Here is a 21939-nt window from a genome sequence, read left to right as displayed (position 1 = left end):
GACGGCGAAGGAGATAGCTGTGGGTCAACCGCGTATGTCCAATTCGGAGACGGCAGAGAACAACTGAGTCCCTACGGGTGCTCCCCAAGGATAAGTTCCATACAATTACACAGTTGACTATGAGAATACACTCTAAGAGAAAAAAATTTAAAAAAAACCGACTCAACAATAAGGAATAATCCAAACAGGGCGGATATCGGTAGATGTGATGTGCATGTTTGGACAAACAATATGTGCATGTATAGACAAACAACAGAAAAAAATGGCTCTGAGCACTATGCGACTTAACTGCTGAGGTCATCAGTCGCCTAGAACTTAGAACTAATTAAACCTAACTAACCTAAAGACATCACACACATCCATGCCCGAGGCAGGATTCGAACCTGCGACTGGAGCGATCGCTCGGCTCCAGACTGTAGCACCCAGAACCGCACGGCCACTCCGGCCGGCAAACAACAGAAAAACTGAATGCCTCATTAGAGAGGAAGAACTTCACAAACTTAAAAAGTCAGTAACGCATTGGTCCCCTCTGGCCCTTATGGAAGTAGTTATTCGACCTGGCATTGATTGTTATAGTTGTTGGATGTGCTTCTGAGGGATATCGAGCCAGATCCTGCCCGACTGGACCGTTAGAGCGTCAGAACCAGAGCTGGATTGCGGGCCTTGCCCATAACGCCTCGAATGTTCTCAGTTGAGAAGACATCCGGCGACCTCCCTGGCCAAGGTAGGGTTCGGCAGGTACGATGGCAAGCAGTAGAAACTCTCGCCGTGTGCATGCTGGCATTATTTTTATGAACTCGAATGGTTCAAATGGCTCTGAGCACTATGAGACAAAACATCTGAGGTCATCAGTCCCCTAGACGTAGAAATACTTAACCCTAACTAACTTATGGACATCACACAAATCCATGCCCGAAGTAGCATTCGAGCTTGCGACCGTAGCAGCAGCGCGGTTCCGGATTGAAGCGCCTAGAACCGCTCGCCCACAGCGGCCGGCTTTTCTGAACTGTAGGCCCTGGTTGCCATGCCATGATGAAACAAAATGTGATGTAGAATATCGTCGAAGCACTGCTGTGCTTCGGGTGCCGCTCATGAGAACCAAAGGGGTTCTGATATGAGTGTCAATTAGCGCATCGCTAGTTCCTGCTACTAATAAGGCGAGTACACCGTTCGCTTGTTACATATTTTTGCGAGCTTTAAACAGGAGCGCTTATTTTCAGTTAACTGGGTAGTTACTAGTTTATCTTTGTAATTTCTTGCGTGTTTGTGTGCTTACTAGTCACAACCTTTTGTTTGAATAACAGTGTACTGTACAGTATCGATGTTGCTATCGACCCTCGTATCATACAGGCTTTTGTTGGTTTGGTTAGAACAGCTCATTGTCAGATTAAAACTGTGTGCCCGACCGAGACTCGAACTCGGGACCTTTGCCTTTCACGGGCAAGTGCTCTACCAACTGAGCTACCGAAGCACGACTCACGCCCGGTACTCACAGCTTTACTTCTGCCAGTACCTCGTCTCCTACCTTCCAAACTTTACAGAAGCTCTCCTGCGAGCTGCGAAAGGCAAAGGTCCCGAGTTCGAGTCTTGGTTGGGCACACAGTTTTAATCTGCCAGGAAGTTTCATATCAGAGCACACTCCGCTGCAGAGTGAAAATCTCATTCCAGCTCATTGTCGGTTAGACTGTCAGTGAGAGGGCACTTCGATTTCCCACTGCTAATAAGGCGAGTACATCGTTCGTTTGTTGCATGTGTTTATGAGCTTCAAACAACAGCGACTGCAGTAATGGATACGAACTGTAATTCTTGTGTACAGATGCGAGGTGAGCAGGCGACCCTTCGCTCACTGCTCCAGGCTGCTTTGGCTTCCGTCACACAGCTTGAGGCTGCTGCAAAGGGGCGTCACTGTGGGGGATCGGACGCGGGGACGCGAAGGACGTCGAGCACGTCCCACGTGTCCTCCGATCGGTCCAGTGCTGTGACCGCCCCGGGTACTGCCTGCACTGAGGTTGACCCCTCACCCTTGGTCGAGTGGGAGATCATTCCAAAGTCTGGCAGGCAGTGAAAAACTTTCCGAAGGGCCGATCCTAGGGCCTCCCCCATTCGTTTGACGAACAGGTTTCGCGCGTTATTTGTGGCTGACAATGTCCCTGAGCCAGATGCAGCCACCCTGTTCCAGAGGAAGCTTCTCGGCCCGCAATGTCTGGGCATTCACAGAAGGTGGGTTTTCTGGTAGTTTGGATCTCCAACGGTAGCCGCGTAATGGGGCCCCTTAGGAACATGGCTGCCAAGTAGGGGAAGAAAGCCAGTGTGCACTCCGTGTGCATTCCGGGGGGAGTCATTCCGGATGTGGAAAGGGTGCTTCCGGATGCCATGAAGAGTACAGAGTGCAGCCAACTGCAGGGTGTGGCTCATGTCGGTACCACTGACGCGTGTCGCTTTGGATCGGAGCAGATTCTGTCTGGTTTCGGGCGGCTAGCGGAAATGGTAAAGACTGCCAGTCTTGCTTCCGAGATTAAGGTGGAGCTCATCGTCTGCAACATCGTCGATAGAACCGACTGTGGTCCTTTGGTGCAGAGCCAACTGGAGGGTCTGAATCAGAGGCTCAGGCGGTTCTGTGACCGTGTAGGCTGCAGCTGCCTTGACTTGCGCCATCTGGTGGCGGGTCTCCGCGTTCCACCTGATAGGTCATGAGTCTACTACACACAGGAGGCGGCTACACGGGTAGCGGGGGCTGTGTGGAAAGGACTGGGCGGTTTTTTAGGTTAGAGGGTCTCAGGGAACCACAGAAGGGGCGTGCGTCAGAAAGTGGGCACGTAAAACACAGTAAGGTAGTTGTAGAAACGATTGGTATTGTAGTTGTAAATTGTCGTAGCTGTGTTGGGAAAGAACCAGAGCTCCAAGCTCTAATACAAACCACTTAAGCTCAAATAGTTGTAGATACAGAGAGCTGACTAAAGCCGGAAATAAGTTCAGCCGAAATTTTTTCACACGATCTGACAGTGTTCAGAAAGGATAGATTAAATACAGTTGGTGGTGGAGTATTTATTACTGTCAGAGACAGTTTGCCTTGTAGCGAAATTGACGTAGATACTTTGTGTGAAATAGTATGGGTAGAGGTTATACCTGACAATCGGAATAGTCAGTGGTGACTTGAATCTACCCTCGATATGCTGGGAAAATTATACGTTTAAAGCCGGCGGCAGGCATAAAACGTCATCCGAAATTGTACTGAATGCTTTCTCAGAAAATTAGTTTGGGCAATTGGCTCATGAGCCCACTCAAAGCGTAAATGTTTGCAAAAGCATACTTGACCTTTTAGCAACAAATAATCCTGGACAAATAGTGAGTATTGTGACGAATACAGGGATTAGCGACCACAAGGCAATTGCTTCTAGGCTGAATACCGTAACATACACAACCATCAAAAAGAAACGCCAAGTATATAAATTTAAAAAACTGATAAAATGCTCTTATCGCCTTTTTAAGAGACAGTCTTCACTCCTTCCGATCTGATCATCTAAATGTAGAAAAGTTGCAGAATGTTTTCAGAGAGATAGTATCGACAGTACTTGAGAGATATATACCACATAAGTTAATAAGTGATGGTACTGATCCCCATGGTACACAAAACAGGTCAGATCGTTGTTGCAGAAGCAATGAAAAAAGCATGCCAAATTTAAAAGAACGCAAAATCCACAAGATTGATAAAATTTTACAGAAGTTCGAAATTGGCGCGTACTTTAATGCGAGATGCTTTTAATAATTTCCACAACGGAATTCTGCCTCGGAATCCGGCAGAAAACCCAAAGAGATTCTGGTCATACAAAAAGCACACCAGTGGCAAGACTCAATCTATACCTTCACTGCGCGGTAACAACGGTGAAGTCACTGTTGACAGTGCCACCAAAGCAGAGTTATTAAACACGGTTTTTCGAAACTCCTTTACCAAAAAAGATAACGTAAAAATTCCTAAATTCCATCAAGAACAACAGCCAAGATGAGAAACATAGAAGTACATATCCTCGGAGTAGCGAAGCAGCTTAAATCACTTAATAAGGGCAAGGCCTCCGGTCCAGATTGTATGCCAGTCAGGTTTCTCTCAGAGTATGCTGATACAATAGCTCCATATTTAGCAGTTATATACAACCACTCGCTCACAGAAAGATCTGTACCTAATTAATGGAAAATTGCTCAAGTCACACCAATACCCAAAAAGGGGAGTAGGAGTAATCCGCTGAATTACAGGCCTATATCACTAACGTCGATCTGCAGTAGGGTTTTAGAACATATACTGTATTCGAACATTATGAAATACCTCGAAGAAAACGATTTATTGACACACAGTCAGCACGGTTTCAGAAAATATCGTTCTCGTGAAACACAACTAGCTCTTTATACTCGTGAAGTAATAAGTGCTATCGACAGGGGATCTCAAACTGATTACATATTTTTAGATTTCCAGAAAGCTTTCGACACCGTTCCTCACTAGCGTCTTCTAACGAAACTGCGTGCCTACGGAGTATCGCCTCAGTTGTGCGACTGTACTCGTGGTTTCCTGTCAGAAAGGTCACAGTTCGTAGTAATAGACGGAAAGTCATCGAGTAAAACAGAAGTAATATCCGGCATTCCTCAAGGAAGCGTTATAGGCCCTCTATTGTTCCTCATCTATATTAATAACATAGGAGACAATCTGAGTAGCCGTCTTAGATTGTTTGCAGATGATGCTGTCATTTACTGTCTTGTAATTCATCAGATGATCAAAACGACTTGCAAAGTGATTTAGATAAGATTCTGCATGGTGCGAAAAGTGGGAATTGGCCCTGATTAAGGAAAATTGTGAAGTTATTCACATGAGTACTAAAAGAAATCATCTAAATTTCGATTACGCGATAAGTCAAGTAAATCTGAAGGCTGTAAATTCAACTAAATAATAAGGGATTACAATTACAAATAATCTAAATTGGAACGATCACATGGATAATATTGTGGGTAGAGCAAAACAAAGACTGCTATTCATTGGCAGAACACTTAGAAGGTGTAACAGGTCTACTAAAGAGACTGCTTACTCTACGCTTGTCTGCCGTATTCTGGAGTATTGCTACGCGGTGTGGGATCCACATCAGGTGGGACTGACGGATGACATGGAAAATGTACAAAGAAGGGCAGCTCGTTTTGTATTATCGCGAAATAGGAGAGGCAGTGTCACAGACATGATACGTGAATTGGAGTGGCAGTCATTAAAACAAAGACGTTTTTCGTTGCGACGGGATCTTCTAACGAAATTTCAATCACCAGTTTTCTCCTCAGATTGCGAAAACGTTCTATTGGCACCCACCTACATAGGGAGAAATGATCATCACGATAAAATAAGAGAAATCAGAGCTCGCACAGAAAAATTTAAGTGCTCGTTTTTCCCGCGTGCCGTTCGAAACTGGAACAGTGGAGAAACAGCTTGAAGGTGGTTCATTGAACCCTCTGCCAGGCACTTTATTGTGAATAGCAGAGCAATCAGGTAGATGTATGAAAAGAAATGGCGTCCCAGATCATCACTCCTGCTTGCCAGGCCGTATAGTGGGTGATGAACAGATTGGTATCCCATCGCTGTCGCCGGCCGCGGTGGCCGTGCGGTTCTGGCGCTGCAGTCCGGAACCGCGGGACTGCTACGGTCACAGGTTCGAATCCTGCCTCGGGCATGGGTGTGTGTGATGTCCTTAGGTTAGTTAGGTTTAAGTAGTTCTAAGTTCTAGGGGACTTATGACCTAAAATGTTGAGTCCCATAGTGCTCAGAGCCATTTGAACCATTTGAACCCATCGCTGTCCGAGGCGTCTCCAGACACGTCTTCGGCCTGTAATCTCATCGACTGGAGTAGAATTATTTTCATTTTGGAGCACCGCTTCAAGTTTTGCCCCGATGACCATTGAAGACGAGTCTGGGGCTGGGATACCAATCCGAATGTCAGAAGGCATGCAATCTGACAACCAGGGGTGATGGTCTGTGGTGCCACTTCTTTTCATACGCGGCACACTTAAAGCACCGCAACATGTCGAAAATATTCTACACCCAGTTTTGTTCCCTTCATGGCAGGTCATCGAATGTGTCTCCGCAGCAGAAGGTGTCTCGATGTTGATTTAGCAACGTGGTCGGTAACTATTGCAGTCATCATCCAAATTCGGCCCTAGTTCAGTACAAATGTGTCGCCTGGTCAGATGAATTTTAGTCACCAGAATTCTTTTGGGTATGTGACACACTGAGGAAATCATTTACAACAGAGGCCGAGACGTCTGAGAAGCATTTTACTGATTGTGCGAACGGCCGCGAAAGCCTACGCTTACGATTAAGTTTCTTGTCATACCAATTCGATGGATGTGTCCAGATACAGCGCCATCCAGGCAAACGGCTGCCCTAAGGATGTACCACGCCACAGATGCTGGTCTTGGTTCGGTCTTATGCTATGCGTGACGTTCACCTTGGCTTCTATAGGATCTGCGATGGTAAGCAGAGACTTTATGCCAGCTGTGGACGATATGAATATTTTTGCAGGCCGTCTTTATTCTTGATGTCTTTCCCGACGACGATACAAGCTTCCGTAAGAACAATTGTCCGCTTCACCAAGCCAGAATCGTGCTACAGTGGTTTCGAGTAGCATGATAGTCAGCCCACATTGATGTCTTAGTTTTGAGTAGCCACGAAATTCGCATGATCTGAACCCGATGTAACACATGTAGAAAGCTACAGTGCACTAGCCCCACGTCCACAAACCAGCGGCCAGTAATTTACGGAAACTGGGTGACCTGTGCGTAGACATCTGGCGCAACAAACCTCCTGAAACCCACGAAGGACTTGTCGAATCCAAGTAACGCAGAATCTCTGCCCTAAGGCTTTCCAATGGCGGACAAATTCGACGTTAAGCAGATGGTCATAATGTTTTGGTCGATTAGTGCTAGATCCCAGTTGTAGAAGATCATTATTTTGCTTGTCGTTCAGTCAGATGTCCAAACGATGAAAGATGCCAACGGATATTCCTATTACTTAAATTCTAGTCGCAAATTACTCAAATTTATGCAGACAGCACGGTAATTCAGTCTCCCGAACACAAGACGAACACTATCAGAACAACATTTAGGTTTTCTGTTAACTTAGTATAGAAGGACATTGAAATGAATGACTGCATGTCGATTAATATTTAACTACAGCAACCGAGGGTTTAAATCGGTTTGGTGATACTCGAGCTACTCAAGCTGCCGAATAATGGCAGGTCAGAGTAGTTCTAAACACTCATCGGGGATGTTACATAGCGGTCTATCAGTATCGCTTCGACTTACAAATTTGACTGGATCATTCATTTTAAGACATGCTACTTCAAATACACGAATGGACGGATACCTCTGAAAGAACCAAGGGATCAAAGAACACGCATGATAACATATCGCCATTTTGAAGCACAAGGGGCGTTCAATAAGTAATGCAGCACTTTTTTTCTGAAAGCAGGTTGGTTTACTTCAGGCTTCTCATACACCATATTGTTCCCCACTCTTCTGGCTACAGAACCCTTTTTTTCAATATTATCTCCGTTCATTGCCACGGCCTTACGCCACCTTACTGGGACGGCCTGTACGCCCGCACGGTACCACTCGACTGGTCGAGTTTGGAGCGTCTGTGCGGCTGGTCCCGGCGGGAGCTCGAGTCCTCTCTCGGGCATGGGTGTGTGTGTTTGTCCTTAATTTAGGTTAAGTAGTGTGTAAGCTTAGGGATCGATGACATTAGCAGTTAAGTCCCACAGGATTTCACACACATTTGAACATTTTAGACTTTGGAGCCAACGTCTTGATTCATCAATGAGCTTCTTATCATCAAAGAACTGCTTCCCACGGAGTGCATGTTTCATTGGGCCAAACGAATGGAAGTCTGAAGGTGCGAACTCCGGGCTGTTGGTCGTATGAGTAAGGACAAAATTAAAATGGCTCTAAGCAGTATGGGACTTAACATCTGAGGTCATCAGTCCCCTAGAACTTAGAACAGGGCAGCACACACATCCATGACCGAGGCCGGATTCGAACCTGCGACCGTAGCAGCAGCGCGGTATCGGACTGAAGCGCCTAGAACCGCTCGGTCGCAGCGGCCGGCTGAGTAAGGACAGTTCAATGAGATTTAGTGAGCTCCTCTCGATCGCCCACTCTTGTCAGACGCTCAGTTTAGCAGCGAGGTATTTGACTGTCACCTTAAATAATAATGCGCGCCCTTTCCATCACTGCAGGTCTCTCAGCTGTGTGCGGCCGGCTGGCGAGCAGGAGATCGGACAGGTTTGCGCAACCTTGCTGCGATGATAACACGCCTTGCTCAACGACTCACCGTGCTTTTGATGACTTCCAAGCCTCCGTACACATTCTTCGAAAACATATGAATATTTGCTATTGTCTGATTTTCCGGCAAAGGAAACTCAGTAACAGCTTTCTGCCTGGAACACACCTCCGTTACAGACGCAACTTCGAAGCCACCACCTATCCGATCTTCATGAAACTATAGGGACTTAAGGATTAATATTTCACGATGACCCACAAAAAACTCCTCATTTTTTTCCAACCGAAACTGACCGAGAAAGAAAACATGAGTTGCATTACTTATTGAACGCCCCTCCTGCCTCTGTAGAAACACCCGGTATTAAATACCTCATCGTAGGGAGGAAACGCCGTTTTATGCGGTGTCTTTCTGCCTCGTCGAAATGAAACTCCCGGCATTTAAGAAACAGTTAAAATCCATCCCCGCTTCGACTCCTTCCTGCAAATGCCAAGGTCTCTGGTACTTACAGACAGCTGGCCGCTATTCAGCCTTGACTCGGAAACTGCAAACTTGAACTTTGATTGAAATGTTTCCAGGTTAAATCTAATAAGCGGTTTTCAAGTCTCCTGTGGATTACCGCTGCAGTGAGCACTGTGGTTTCGTACACTTACATAGAAAACAAGAAAACGAAAAATTTATGTAAGGCTGCTAATTTTAAATACCGACCGGTTGATAGCATTTTAACACTATATGGCCAGATGAAACCCTTGCCCATAACCCAGATATGTCCGTTTGACGGGTTATGCCGTAAACCTGCAAATGCTTACACAAACGATACTATGCAGTAGTGAAAAAGACAAAATAAAACGATATCCTGATTCAAGCAACAGCAACCAGTGTAGTGGATTGCTGTCATTCACAAGAAATTGTATGACGTTGTAACGCTTATCTTCTTACTTTCTCTTTGTGATAAAACTATGGAGAGGGTAAATGTCCCACAATCGCCTCTGACAAGCGGATGCTCGGATCTTTTAAAGTTCCTATATTCGTCCTCCTAAAACTCAAATCAAACGTGAGTAAAATTTGTATTTGATATCTAAGTTAGTAAGAGTGCGCTTGCCAAAATCCGTGAGCAGTCACTACCTGCAATTACTCTTCTGCCACTTGTTAATCATACTGTCTACTTTCATGGTCAGACACTAAAAACAGTGTTACGATGGTGACTAAGGCAGCAATCAGCACGAGAAGACGGAATGTTCTCAGGAGTTCAACAAAGCTGAAAAATCCATTTTAAACAAAATATTTTTTGCGACTGACATAATAGTCTACCTCAGCGAACTACGGATGGTCCACAGTACGTTTGGTGGTTGGACTCCACACACTGAAGCAACTACAAGACGCTTATTGAGAGTTAATGAGTTGCCCAGAAGACAACAGCCTCCTAAACGACTTTATATGGAAAACAAATTGCTGCATCTCCTGGAACTATACACATCCAAAAAAGTTTTGCATCACCTCGTTTCCGAGAGTTCCGGAACCTGTACAAAAACGGGAATAGAGATCAACATAAATATCACTTCTGTCCTTTTTATTGCTCATGAAAACCACACGTTGCATGTTGTACCACTATACAGAGGGACCTTCAGAGGTGGTGGTCCAGACTGCTGTACACACCGGTACCTCTAATACCCAGTAGTACGTCCTCTTGCACTGATGCATGCCTGTATTCGTCGTGGCTATACTATCCACAAGTTCATCAAGGAACTGTTGGTCCAGATTTTCCCACTCTTCAACAGAGATTCGGCGTAGATTCCTCGTAGTGAATGGTGGGTGACGTCGTCCATAAACAGCCCTTTTCAGGCGTTTTAGATAGTGTTCATGTCTGGAGAACATGCTGGTCACTCGAGTCGAGCGATGTCGTTATCCTGAAGGAAGTCATTAACAAAATGTGCACGATGGGGGCGCGAATTGTCGTCCTTGAAGACGAATGCCTCGCCAATTTGCTGCCGATATGGTTGGACTGTCGGTCGGAGGATGTAATTCACGTATCTTACAGCCGTTAAGGCACCTTCCATGACCACCAGCGACGTACATCGGCCCCACATATGCCACCCAAAACAGCAGACCACCTCCACCTTGCTGCACTCGCTGAACAGTGCGTCTAAGGCGTTCAGCCTGCCCAGGTTGTCTCCAAACACGTCTCCGACGATTGTCTGGTTATAGGCATATGCGACACTCATCGGGGAAGAGAACATGATGCCAATCCTGAGCGGTCCATTCATAATGTTGTTAGGCCCATGTGTACCGCGCTGCCTGGTGTCGTGGTTGCAAAGATGGACCTCTCCATGGACGTCTGGAGTGAAGTTGCACTTCATGCAGCTTATTGAGCACAGTGAGTCGTAACACGACGTCCTGTGGCTGTACGAAAAGCATTACTCCACATGGTGGCGTTACTGTTACGATTCCTCCGAGCCATAATCCGTCGGTAGTGGTCATCTGCTACAGTAGTAGCCCTTGGGCGGCCCGAGTGCGGCACGTCATCGACAGTTCCTGTCTCTCTGTATCCCCTCCATGTCCGAAGAACATCGCTTTGTTTCACGCCGAGACGCCTGGACACTTCCCTTTGAGCCGTGCGTAGCTCATGTTAGTGCCATCTATTATTTAACATCTTGTTTTTACCGTACGGCAGCCTCGTCATTTTAATTTCCATTACTGGTGTCACTGAATTGCTGTCTTGCCTGCCCGTGAGTGGCAGCAGCAGCCTGTATCGATATTAGCCCTGCCGCGTTATCTTTGCTGGATGGCTATTACTTTCCGGTCGTCGTGTGTCGTGAAGTGAGATCGCACCTGGCAGTCGTTGAGTTGGAGAAGGACCAGCAGGCAGTCAGGACGCAGCACCAGTGCAGTCGGGCACAGCCAGTACCAGTGAGGACGACCGTTGCTTGATCGTTCGGTCGGTCGTCTCATCGACGACGTGTATTTGGGTCTGTTCCTTCACGTGCAGAGATGTCGGTTGTGCTCCCTCTGCATTGTTGGGCCTGAGCCAGTGTCTCTGGGTCGTCGTCCGTCCGAAGGAAGTCAGTGAGTGGGAGACGCACCAGCAATGCAGTCGCGACGGAGCAGCTGTCGCGGACGGACGAACAGTCCAGTCGGTCGGTTGGCGTGGAGCAGCAAGCAAGCCTCCGTCGCGCGGAGTCGGGCTGGAGCCGCTGGCGGCGTACACGTGCGTTTGGAGTGTGAGATGCTGCTTGTGAGTGCTACGAAGTTCGTCGCTCGCCAATCTTGGACATAAAAGTTTAGTCCTTACTATCGAACCTCAACTGTTTACATTTCTTCGTTTGATCCTGGTTGTCGTTTTTGGGACATTCCCATGAGCAACAACGTGTGTGTATTTAAGTTGGCTAAGATTCCAGCCGTCTTCCTGTCGAATTGAACTTAATTTATTCCCTGTTATTGAAGTTCACCAGCGGTATCTTCTGTCTTGTAGCCCTTGACGTTCCGGTTACCTGCCCTGATCGTTGACGTAATTTCAGGCAGTTTATTTTCCTCGTCGTGTTGTTGCTGTTCAGCGTGGCGTGTAGTTCGACAGCTGAGATGTTGTTGGTCGTTGTGGGCGCCAATATTCTGTGTGTCGTTGTATTGAAATCTTGTGGTCGTTTAGCTGGTTGCGTGGAGAGGAAGTGATTTGGTTGATTGGTCGGTCGGCTGTCTGTCGGTTGGGTTGCCTCCAGATTAAGAAATTGTTGGACAGGCTGCCTGTCTCACCTAAATGGGCGTTAGTGTCACAATCCCAGACCGACCCTTGGCAACTTCTGAGCGCTGTTCCGTGTCTGTTACATAGTAACTTCCCTGTAGTTTTAGTTATTTGGCTGATGTGTGGCATTCAGCTGAGTTTTTATATATCCTGAATTAATGTTCCTCTCTTGCCTTTTAGGCATAAGATTGTTATTCCTTATGTGGGGCTGTTAGCCGAATTTTACATAAAATCTTTTAAGGCATTAAGCCGAAAAATTATTGTGTTGATGTGTGGCCTTCAGCCGAGTATTAGTATCTCTCAAATTAATGTTCTTGTCTTGCCCTTAAGGCATAAGATTGTGATGCTTTTGTATGGTCTTTACCGAATTTTGCATTCAGTGTTTTAAGATAAGGCCTTCTGCCTTTTGATTGAAACTCTTCTCATTGCTTAATATGCGACCTCCAGCCAAGTCCCACTAAAATTAAATTTCTAAGGCCTTCAGCCGATTAGACTGAAGATTTAGAAAATATTCTTGGGTGAAACCTCCAGAAGGACCTTGTATTTCAACTTTTGCTTAGGCCTTGTTTCTTCCAGTTTAAGTGTAGCTTTCAGCGGATATAAAGTTAATCAAGGAGGTCGATTAAAGTTCTGAGTGTTTTGCAATCTTGTTGTAATATTGAGTGTGAATGCAACTGACATCAACCTATTTTGACCCCTTTCCACAACCTAACCCACTCTGGCCTGCTAGCCCAGGCACTTCACCCTTGTTGAGCGCCCTTCCTGGCACAAAGTAACAATGCGAACGCGATCGAACCGCGGTATGAACCGTCTAGTCATGGTTGAACTGCAGACAACACGAGCCGTGTACCTCCTTCCTGATGGAATGACTGGAACTGATCGGCTGTCTGACACTCTCCGTCTAGTAGGCGCTGCTCATGCATGGTTGTTTACATTTTTGGGCGGGTTTAGTGACATCTCTGAACAGTCAAAGGGACTGAGCCTGTAATACAGTATCGACAGTCAACGTCTATCTTCAGGAGTTCTAGAAACTGGGATGTTCCAAAACTTTTTTATGTGTGTATTATCCTTTGGGAAGCAATGTACTTGTTGACGGAAAACTATCATTCAGAATTGATTCGTTTACTCTTACATTACAATTGTTCAAATGGTTCTGAGCACTATGGGACTTAACATCTATGGTCATCAGTCCCCTAGAACTTAGAACTACTTAAACCTAACTAACCTAAGGACATCACACAACACCCAGTCATCACGAGGCAGAGAAAACACATTACAATGCCTGACCAAAATATGAAGCACACAGAAGATATGGTCGGACGTCAGGTAACTTCGTACGCGTACACACTATTAGCGGGTATGTGAAAAAAAATGGTTAAAATGCTCTAAGCAGTATGGGACTTAACATCTGAGGTCATCAGTACCCTAGACTTAGAACTACTTAACCCTAACTAACCTGGGGACATCACACACATCCATGCCCGAGGCAGGATTCGAACCTGCGACCGTAGCAGCAGCGCGGTTCCAAACTGAGGCGCCTAAAACCGCTCGGCCACTGCGGCCGGAGGGTACGTGAAAGATTAGTGTTCCAGTTACCTGTGACATGTAGAACGGTCCCAGACTGCTTTGGCGCTTTTCGTGTTTAGCATTGTTACCGGGTCTGCTATAGTGTATAACGGACATGAATAGCGTCGCTTGTTGAGTGATCACTGTGAAGGACATGGAGACGCCACGTATTCGAGTGAGACAGCATTATCAGCGCCTGATAGTATGAAAGGGGCATCATGGTGAGTTTACATTTGTCTGGCTGGGTGAATCGTGGTGTATCCAGATTTTTGAAGCATTCGAATGTGACAGTGGCCGAATGTGTGACTGCATGGAAACGTATGGGGAGGTGCACTCGTTGTCAAGTGGCCGGTTGACCACGCCTGACCACCACAAGAGAAGATCGCCGTATCTACATCTTCATCTACATCTACACATACACTCCGCAAGCACTCGTATGATACGTGCTAGTCACTTCCTTTCCTGCACCACTCTTATACAGGGCGAAGAAAATGCGACTGCTTATACTCCTCCGTTCGAGCCCTAATTTCTCTTATTTTGCTCGCGGGATCTTGCGCGAAATGTACGTTGGTGGCAGTAGAATCATTTGCAGTCATCTTCTAATGCCGGCTCTCTATTTTTTCTCGATAGTGTTCCGTGAAAGAGAAAGAAGTAGTCTTCCCTACATTAATTCCCATTTGAGATGCCCCACGGTGTAGCAGCGTGGTTATGGCGCCTTGACACGGTTAGCGTGGCTCCCCCACGTCGCAGGTTCGAGTCCTCCCTCGGGCATGGATGTGTGTGTTGTTCCTAGAGTAAGTAAGCTTAAGTTAGATTACGTAGTGTGTAGGGACCGATGATGTCAGCAGTTTGGTCCCATAGGAACTTACCACAAAAATTTCTAAATTTCCCCATTTGAGCTTACGAAGCATCTCCGTAATACTCGCGTACTGAACAAACGTACTGGTAACAAATTTAGTAGCCTGTCTCTGAATTGCTTCGATGTCTTCCTTTAATTGGACCTGGAGTCATTTTCGAACATGCGAGTAGTACGCAAGAATTGGTCGCATAATGTACTACACGCCGTTTCCTTTATGGATCAACCACAATTCCCTGAAATTCTCCCAGTAAACCAAAGTCTACCATTCGGCTTCCCTACTACCGTCTTTACATCCACGTTCCCCGCCATATCACTTTGCAACGCTACGCCAGAAATTTAATCGCTCTGACTGTGTCAAAAAGCAACTTTCTAATGATGTACTCGAATATAACTAGACTGTTTTTCAATCTTATCCACATTAACTTACTTTTTTTTTTGCACTTATAGCAAGCTGTCATTCATCACATAATACTAATAAGGTAGGCAAACTGATTTCCCAAAAGACTTGAATTAGCGAAGAATTAAACTTTTAATCTTTGTCACATGAAAACAACTCCGAGTAAGAGTGCTACGAATTACTCTCGAGGGACCACAGATAGCCAACCGCGCGACGCTTGTTTACAGCGAAGCACGGGACAGAATGCTCGCGGGGAGGCTTATGTTGTCCCGTTTGCCTGTTCGTCATATCATAGTTGTAAACCTCGAAGAGTGAGGGTGTCCAGAACTAACCTTATAGAAGTCAATCGGAAACAGTTCTTTTTCGCCATTAGGCTGCCGCGAACCTCGAGGATACATGTAATGATTTTTCATCGTTAATCGCCCGAATAAAATATGTTTTGTGAAAGAATACAGTGATCTTCCGAAAGTAACATATGACTTGTATTGTATGTAGTTTGTAGTACTTGGCTTTTCTGCTTATGCCGTAGTACCTAGTTATTGTTTGTTGTGTCATATCTTTCAGATGCATAATCTGAATAATGGGGTGTGTACACCCTTCGGCCAGCGCTGAAATATTAAGTGAGAGCCTGTCACAGTAGACGGCAATCGGGAAGCTACCGACGCTGCGTTTTGGTTTGTAAAAGTGTTGCAAGACAGATGTATTATCAATGCACAACCGGAAGCAGGCAGTTCTCTTTCTTGGCGTTCCAGATTGACAGGAGCGGCTAACGTCGAGCGATTTTTGGAGCTGACGAACGAAATGACTTTTGTTGATACTGAAGAACTATACCACGAAGGCGAAGCAGAAGGTGATTCAGTGGAAGATATCACGACTAGTGAATTTCAAACTGCTCATAACACTTTGGAAATGTCCATATCGCAGGCAATCTGTGCTTCATCTGTTCCCGATGAGTAGTACGAACCGGTTACTAAACGACTGAACCACGGCGCTATATCCCTCGAAGTAAAAGTAAGGCGGTAGCGCTAGCCGGGAATAGTCCAAACTGGAACATACAAACCCTGCAAAAGAATGGAGTAACAACAGCCCTGAAAAGAAAGAAGGACCTAAAACTGTGGGAAAATGATATCTTTAAAGCAGGGACAAGATACGACAAATACCAGGCTATAAATAAGTGGACATACGACCGATTTGTCGAATCTCGTCGTCCTAACGAGACTGTCTATAGATGACGAGGGTCAACCGACTTGCACGGTAAAAGTAATACCGCCAAACTGGATACCTGTGTGGCAGTCGTACGATGTTTATTTCTATCGCCAGGTTAAAAACTTTGTTTCGAAGCTTCAGAATTGCAGTGTGCTTCTGGAAACCCAGCGGGAATTGCACAACCGCACGGATGCACTAACTATTCACGACATACACTCCTGGAAATTGAAATAAGAACACCGTGAATTCATTGTCCCAGGAAGGGGAAACTTTATTGACACATTCCTGGGGTCAGATACATCACATGATCACACTGACAGAACCACAGGCACATAGACACAGGCAACAGAGCATGCACAATGTCGGCACTAGTACAGTGTATATCCACCTTTCGCAGCAATGCAGGCTGCTATTCTCCCATGGAGACGATCGTAGAGATGCTGGATGTAGTCCTGTGGAACGGCTTGCCATGTCATTTCCACCTGGCGCCTCAGTTGGACCAGCGTTCGTGCTGGACGTGCAGACCGCGTGAGACGACGCTTCATCCAGTCCCAAACATGCTCAATGGGGGACAGATCCGGAGATCTTGCTGGCCAGGGTAGTTGACTTACACCTTCTAGAGCACATTGGGTGGCACGGGATACATGCGGACGTGCATTGTCCTGTTGGAACAGCAAGTTCCCTTGCCGGTCTAGGAATGGTAGAACGATGGGTTCGATGACGGTTTGGATGTACCGTGCACTATTCAGTGTCCCCTCGACGATCACCAGTGGTGTACGGCCAATGTAGGAGATCGCTCCCCACACCATGATGCCGGGTGTTGGCCCTGTGTGCCTCGGTCGTATGCAGTCCTGATTGTGGCGCTCACCTGCACGGCGCCAAACACGCATACGACCATCATTGGCATCAAGGCAGAAGCGACTGTCATCGCTGAAGACGACACGTCTCCATTCGTCCCTCCATTCACGCCTGTCGCGACACCACTGGAGGCGGGCTGCACGATGTTGGGGCGTGAGCGGAAGACGGCCTAACGGTGTGCGGGACCGTAGCCCAGCTTCATGGAGACGGTTGCGAATGGTCCTCGCCGATACCCCAGGAGCAACAGTGTCCCTAATTTGCTGGGAAGTGGCGGTGCGGTCCCCTACGGCACTGCGTAGGATCCTACGGTCTTGGCGTGCATCCGTGCGTCGCTGCGGTCCGGTCCCAGGTCGACGGGCACGTGCACCTTCCGCCGACCACTGGCGACAACATCGATGTACTGTGGAGACCTCACGCCCCACGTGTTGAGCAATTCGACGGTACGTCCACCCGGCCTCCCTCATGCCCATTATACGCCCTCGCTCAAAGTCCGTCAACTGCACATACGGTTCACGTCCACGCTGTCGCGGCATGCTACCAGTGTTAAAGACTGCGATGGAGCTCCGTATGCCACGGCAAACTGGCTGACACTGACGGCGGCGGTGCACAAATGCGGCGCAGCTAGCGCCATTCGACGGCCAACACCGCGGTTCCTGGTGTGTCCGCTGTGCCGTGCGTGTGATCATTGCTTGTACAGCCCTCTCGCAGTGTCCGGAGCAAGTATGGTGGGTCTGACACACCGGTGTCAATGTGTTCTTTTTTCCATTTCCAGGAGTGTAGTTCATGACCAACTTTCACCACCAATTTTTCAGGCAATGATATGGTATGCGTTTTACACATCAAAATTAATTCCCAAGAAACACGTATTTTTAAATGTAATCCAAGTTTGTTTCACGCCGACTCTTCGGAAGGAACAGTGTAGCTGTCGAAAGATTGCATTCTTTAGATGGTCTTGGTGCCTCGAACGTTTATGTGACAAGTGCCGTCCATCTAGTTGTTCGAAGAAAAGTGAGGACACGTAACAGTGTGCCTGGAAGAGCTATTGTAAAGTGACCAGGAGTAACATTTTAGTTGTTTACTATCCCATGAGGTTTGAGAAATTTACTTGCCCATCTTTTTATCATTCCTTATTGATTTACTTACCTTATTAACCCTCCTATTCCTATCAGTTGAGATATGGAAAAAATACAAACGAGAAACATAACATCCGCTGGGTTACCTCTAGATTCGAACCCGGGTTCTCCGCTTCCCCGCCAGTTCCCTTAGCAGTTGCGCTGCCGGCGCTGTCGGCCGAAGGCGTTTACCATGTGGGTACATCAGCGGCAATTGTAAAAGTTTCTTTCTTTGATTTCTGGGGAAGTATGCATTTGTGGACCCTATATCTGATGATGGAAAGTGCTCTGTTTACAATTATCAATCGATCCTGCCAATTTTGAGTCCATTGCTCGTCATAACATTTAGGGGTGTTGAGCCAAAATATCTTAAGAGTCCTTCATTTTAGGTTGTGCACAAGCGACCTGCCAAATCTGAGCCGAATCGGTTGGTCGTGTCTGTGGCCTTCCCCTTGTAAGCCATTTTGCATCCTCCTACAGTCACTCAATTCTGAAACCTGCCCGCCCTCAAAACATCATCAGCAAACAGCGGCAGATTGCTGATCATCATGTCCGTCAGATTGCTTATGAGTACAAGGGCTGTCCTATCACATTGCCCTGGGGCACTCCTTATAACAATATTTGTTTATTGGTCATTTAAATTTTTCATAATTTTTTTGCTTTAAAATTTTCCCAGATTGGTACTATTCTTTCTGTATATGTAAAGTAAAGTGTACTATACTGGAGGTTGAAGTTCTTTGTATTGTATGTGAATAACGTAAGTAAAATACTATGTAAGTTGTTTATTACGTTAAATAACTTTCTGATGACAAAGAATATGATAAATACGTAACTATTGCTCTGCTGATTCGTTACAGGCGGCAGCTGCGCCGAGCACATCGTAACCCCTCCACATCTCCGCCTGTCATTCGAGTACAAGTAATGGACTCTGTGCAACATTCAGTATCCTCACGCACAACTAGTCGGACACTAGCAGCAGCCAGACTAAGGAAATACTGTCCCGTGCGTAGACTGCTGTTAACATCACAACACAATCGGTTGCCTTTGGAGATGGACATTGGCCACGAAGCATCCATTGCTGATCAATGGCACTGCTTTGTGTCCAGCGACGTACCACTGTTCTGTACTACCATGGAGGTCGATCATCAGCGAGTATGCCGGCGACCTGGGGAGAGGCTCATTCGTCCCATGTTTTGGGGGAGACGCAGTTTTGTTACTCACGGCCTGGCGGGGTGGGAAGCCGCTAGGTATGACTTCACGGTCACGGGTGGTAATGACTGAGGCAACTCTGACGGTACAATGATACATCACATATTCCTATGGCCAGAAATATCACCAGATCTCTCCGCGACAAAATGTGTTGGTGCAGCTTGGACATCAACTCCGACCAGTTCCAGTATCTTCAGTGTCGAGATCAGTTACAACAGCTGTGGCCCAGCTTGCCTCACGAGACACCGTTGCCAACGAAATCAGTACATGCATCCAGATCAGATGGGTGCAACGACATACTGATAAATATCGAGATCGGTGGCAGGTGGATACCTCTACCCAAGATAGCTAAATTTCATACCCAGCAACATATGTAATATACACCAAACGCAAAATCATAGTGACGCCTATTTTTTATTGCTAAATTTTTCGAATTTCGAGCTCTGCCTTACTTCCAAATAAATATTACAGTAACAATGACCATTAACAAAATGATGGGTACACCATCATGAACCTGACATATAACGCTGCCATCGCCGATCTGACGAAAGGTGCCAAACACTTGTCGGCCTCCCCTTCTGAACAAACGGATGAACTTTCCAAGCACTTTGGACAACAACTGATCATTGCACATCGGCCACGATATCCTGCATGGGCTCTAGCACTGGTCGTCGTCTATTATCACGTATTGCAACAACAGATACAAGAGGCACCTTGTATTCGTTTCATTTTCCAGTTCACTGGTGGACAGCAAAAACCAGTGAGCAGTCGTATCAACCAGAATCACCTCCTCGTTATGCACTACACCTTCCGCTCCAAATTAGAGGACTTTTTCTCACTATCAAAAGGAAGAGAGGTGGTTAGTGTCGTAGGAACACCGCCATAACACTCTGAAACATGGAAGGGCGTTACACGCGTGAACGATAATTTCTCAGGCAGATGAGTAACAGTGCACGTTGATACATATCGATGAAAGATTAGGCATAAGTGGAAAACTAATATGAGACCATGCCTGTTTCTACCAACAGGCCTCCGTTCAGGCAAATGGTGGGGGTATTCTCATGTGGGGGTACCTGCACGGAATTATGTTCCTGAGTCACCTCTGCTTTTCTGTGCACTGTTCACGTATCTACTGTCGACAAGAGCATATGTTCTTTCGCCTACGGCACGGAGAGGATGACTTACGGCGCCTACGAAACAACACAGCACCCAAAACGCTCCTGAATGCTGTCAGAAAGTGTTGGCAACGCTCCACGGACGCAAGGGAGCTACTGTGCTCTCGCCGCCTTGCAGGTCAGTTGCCATCAATCAAGCAGACGACATATGGGACACTATCGAGTACGATGTGAGTTGTCCTCAGTGGCTGAGTGTTAATCCATCAGGAAGTTTCCTCTGCTCATTCGTCGTTTCGTGGAGGCCATACCGGGACATAGTGCTGTTGTAAACAGTTTGTAGATGTACGCTGCACGGTAATGCGACGACGGAAAGGGATAGTGTTACATCATGAAGCACCAGCTTGACATGTCTCAAAATTGCGGAGATGTACATTACATCACAAGCATCAGTATGAGGTGTGACCCCCGTGTATTCGTTGTGGTATGGCAGCAAACATTCTCCAGATGCTAAGCTGACGAATTTCTTCCCATGCCTGAAACATGTGCCGCGTCAGTTCATGAGATTTACCGGCTGAAGGCTGGTATGAATGAATACATCTTCCATCTCATTCCAGATATACTTTTTGAGTAACAAACCAGAGGGCAGGACGGTCTTGTCAAGGATACGGACATTCCTTAAGATGTTTCTGATGTCGATTGCAGTGTGGGGTTTTGCATTATCCTATTGAAATATAGGATTCGTATCCTGGTCATGAAAGGTATAACAACAGGGATTATCATCCTTGACACATACTTTCGATAATTCAATCTCTCTTCAGCAATTACCGACTCAGTTCCGTCATTGCATCCATTGACTCCCCACATCATGATTCCAGGTATTTGAACAGTATAGAAGGCAAAAATTGGTGCCTCCTGTGGAATTTTACCGGGTCGTCTAGTAAATACCGTCTATTTCTCTGTATTTAATGTTCTATATTTAATGTAAAATACATGTCCAGTTTATACAACCGTAATGTACGCCACCTTTTCCCGGAACGCCATATTTCTGTAATACATCACTGTACTGCAGCATCTTTGACAGTCCTCTGCATTGTAACCACTCTGTACCATATTTGTATTCGAATGTTATAAATAAGTCAAAACACTTGGTGCGCGTTGGTGCGTATCTGCGAAAACACAAACAACACTGCAAATATGATTCGCCAGAAAGAATCTGCAAAAACATTATATGCGAACATTTCACGTAAATTCTGTTTTGCACGAGTGTGTTGCGTAACCATCATTATAAGACTTTCGTAACTGTGAATTACTGTTTATCCTAAGACAACTCAACTGTCAGCCAACGCAACACATGTTTCGATGAAAACTTGGAAGCCTTATGAGGATGTTTGTTTGTTTGGTTTTTTTTTTGTTTTTTTTTTTTTTTTTTTTTTTTGTAGTTTCAAATTGGTAACGGTACTTTTCCAGTAAATTACGCCAAAACTAATTTAATTTGCACCTAGTTGCTGGTGCACACCATCAAAAATCTGCATCAGATAACAGCCACGGTCTACAATCAAGCTTTTATTTGACAAAATTGCAT

The 21939-nt window shown here is 46.1% G+C and overlaps 1 protein-coding gene and 1 non-coding gene across 2 annotated transcripts in view; both read right to left on the bottom strand.

Moving 5' to 3' along the window:
• LOC126475337 (uncharacterized) overlaps positions 1-21939 on the bottom strand; it is an 802694-nt gene that overhangs the window by 762594 nt on the left and 18161 nt on the right. The window lies entirely within an intron of this gene.
• Trnas-uga (transfer RNA serine (anticodon UGA)) lies at positions 1398-1472 on the bottom strand. The gene has a single exon. It is a non-coding gene; the product is annotated as a tRNA-Ser (tRNA).

The sequence above is a fragment of the Schistocerca serialis genome, chromosome 1, assembly GCF_023864345.2.
Source record: "Schistocerca serialis cubense isolate TAMUIC-IGC-003099 chromosome 1, iqSchSeri2.2, whole genome shotgun sequence".
Taxonomy (NCBI): domain Eukaryota; kingdom Metazoa; phylum Arthropoda; class Insecta; order Orthoptera; family Acrididae; genus Schistocerca; species Schistocerca serialis.
Note: the sequence above shows the minus strand (reverse complement) of the source record. Positions and strands in the feature narration are given on the sequence as shown.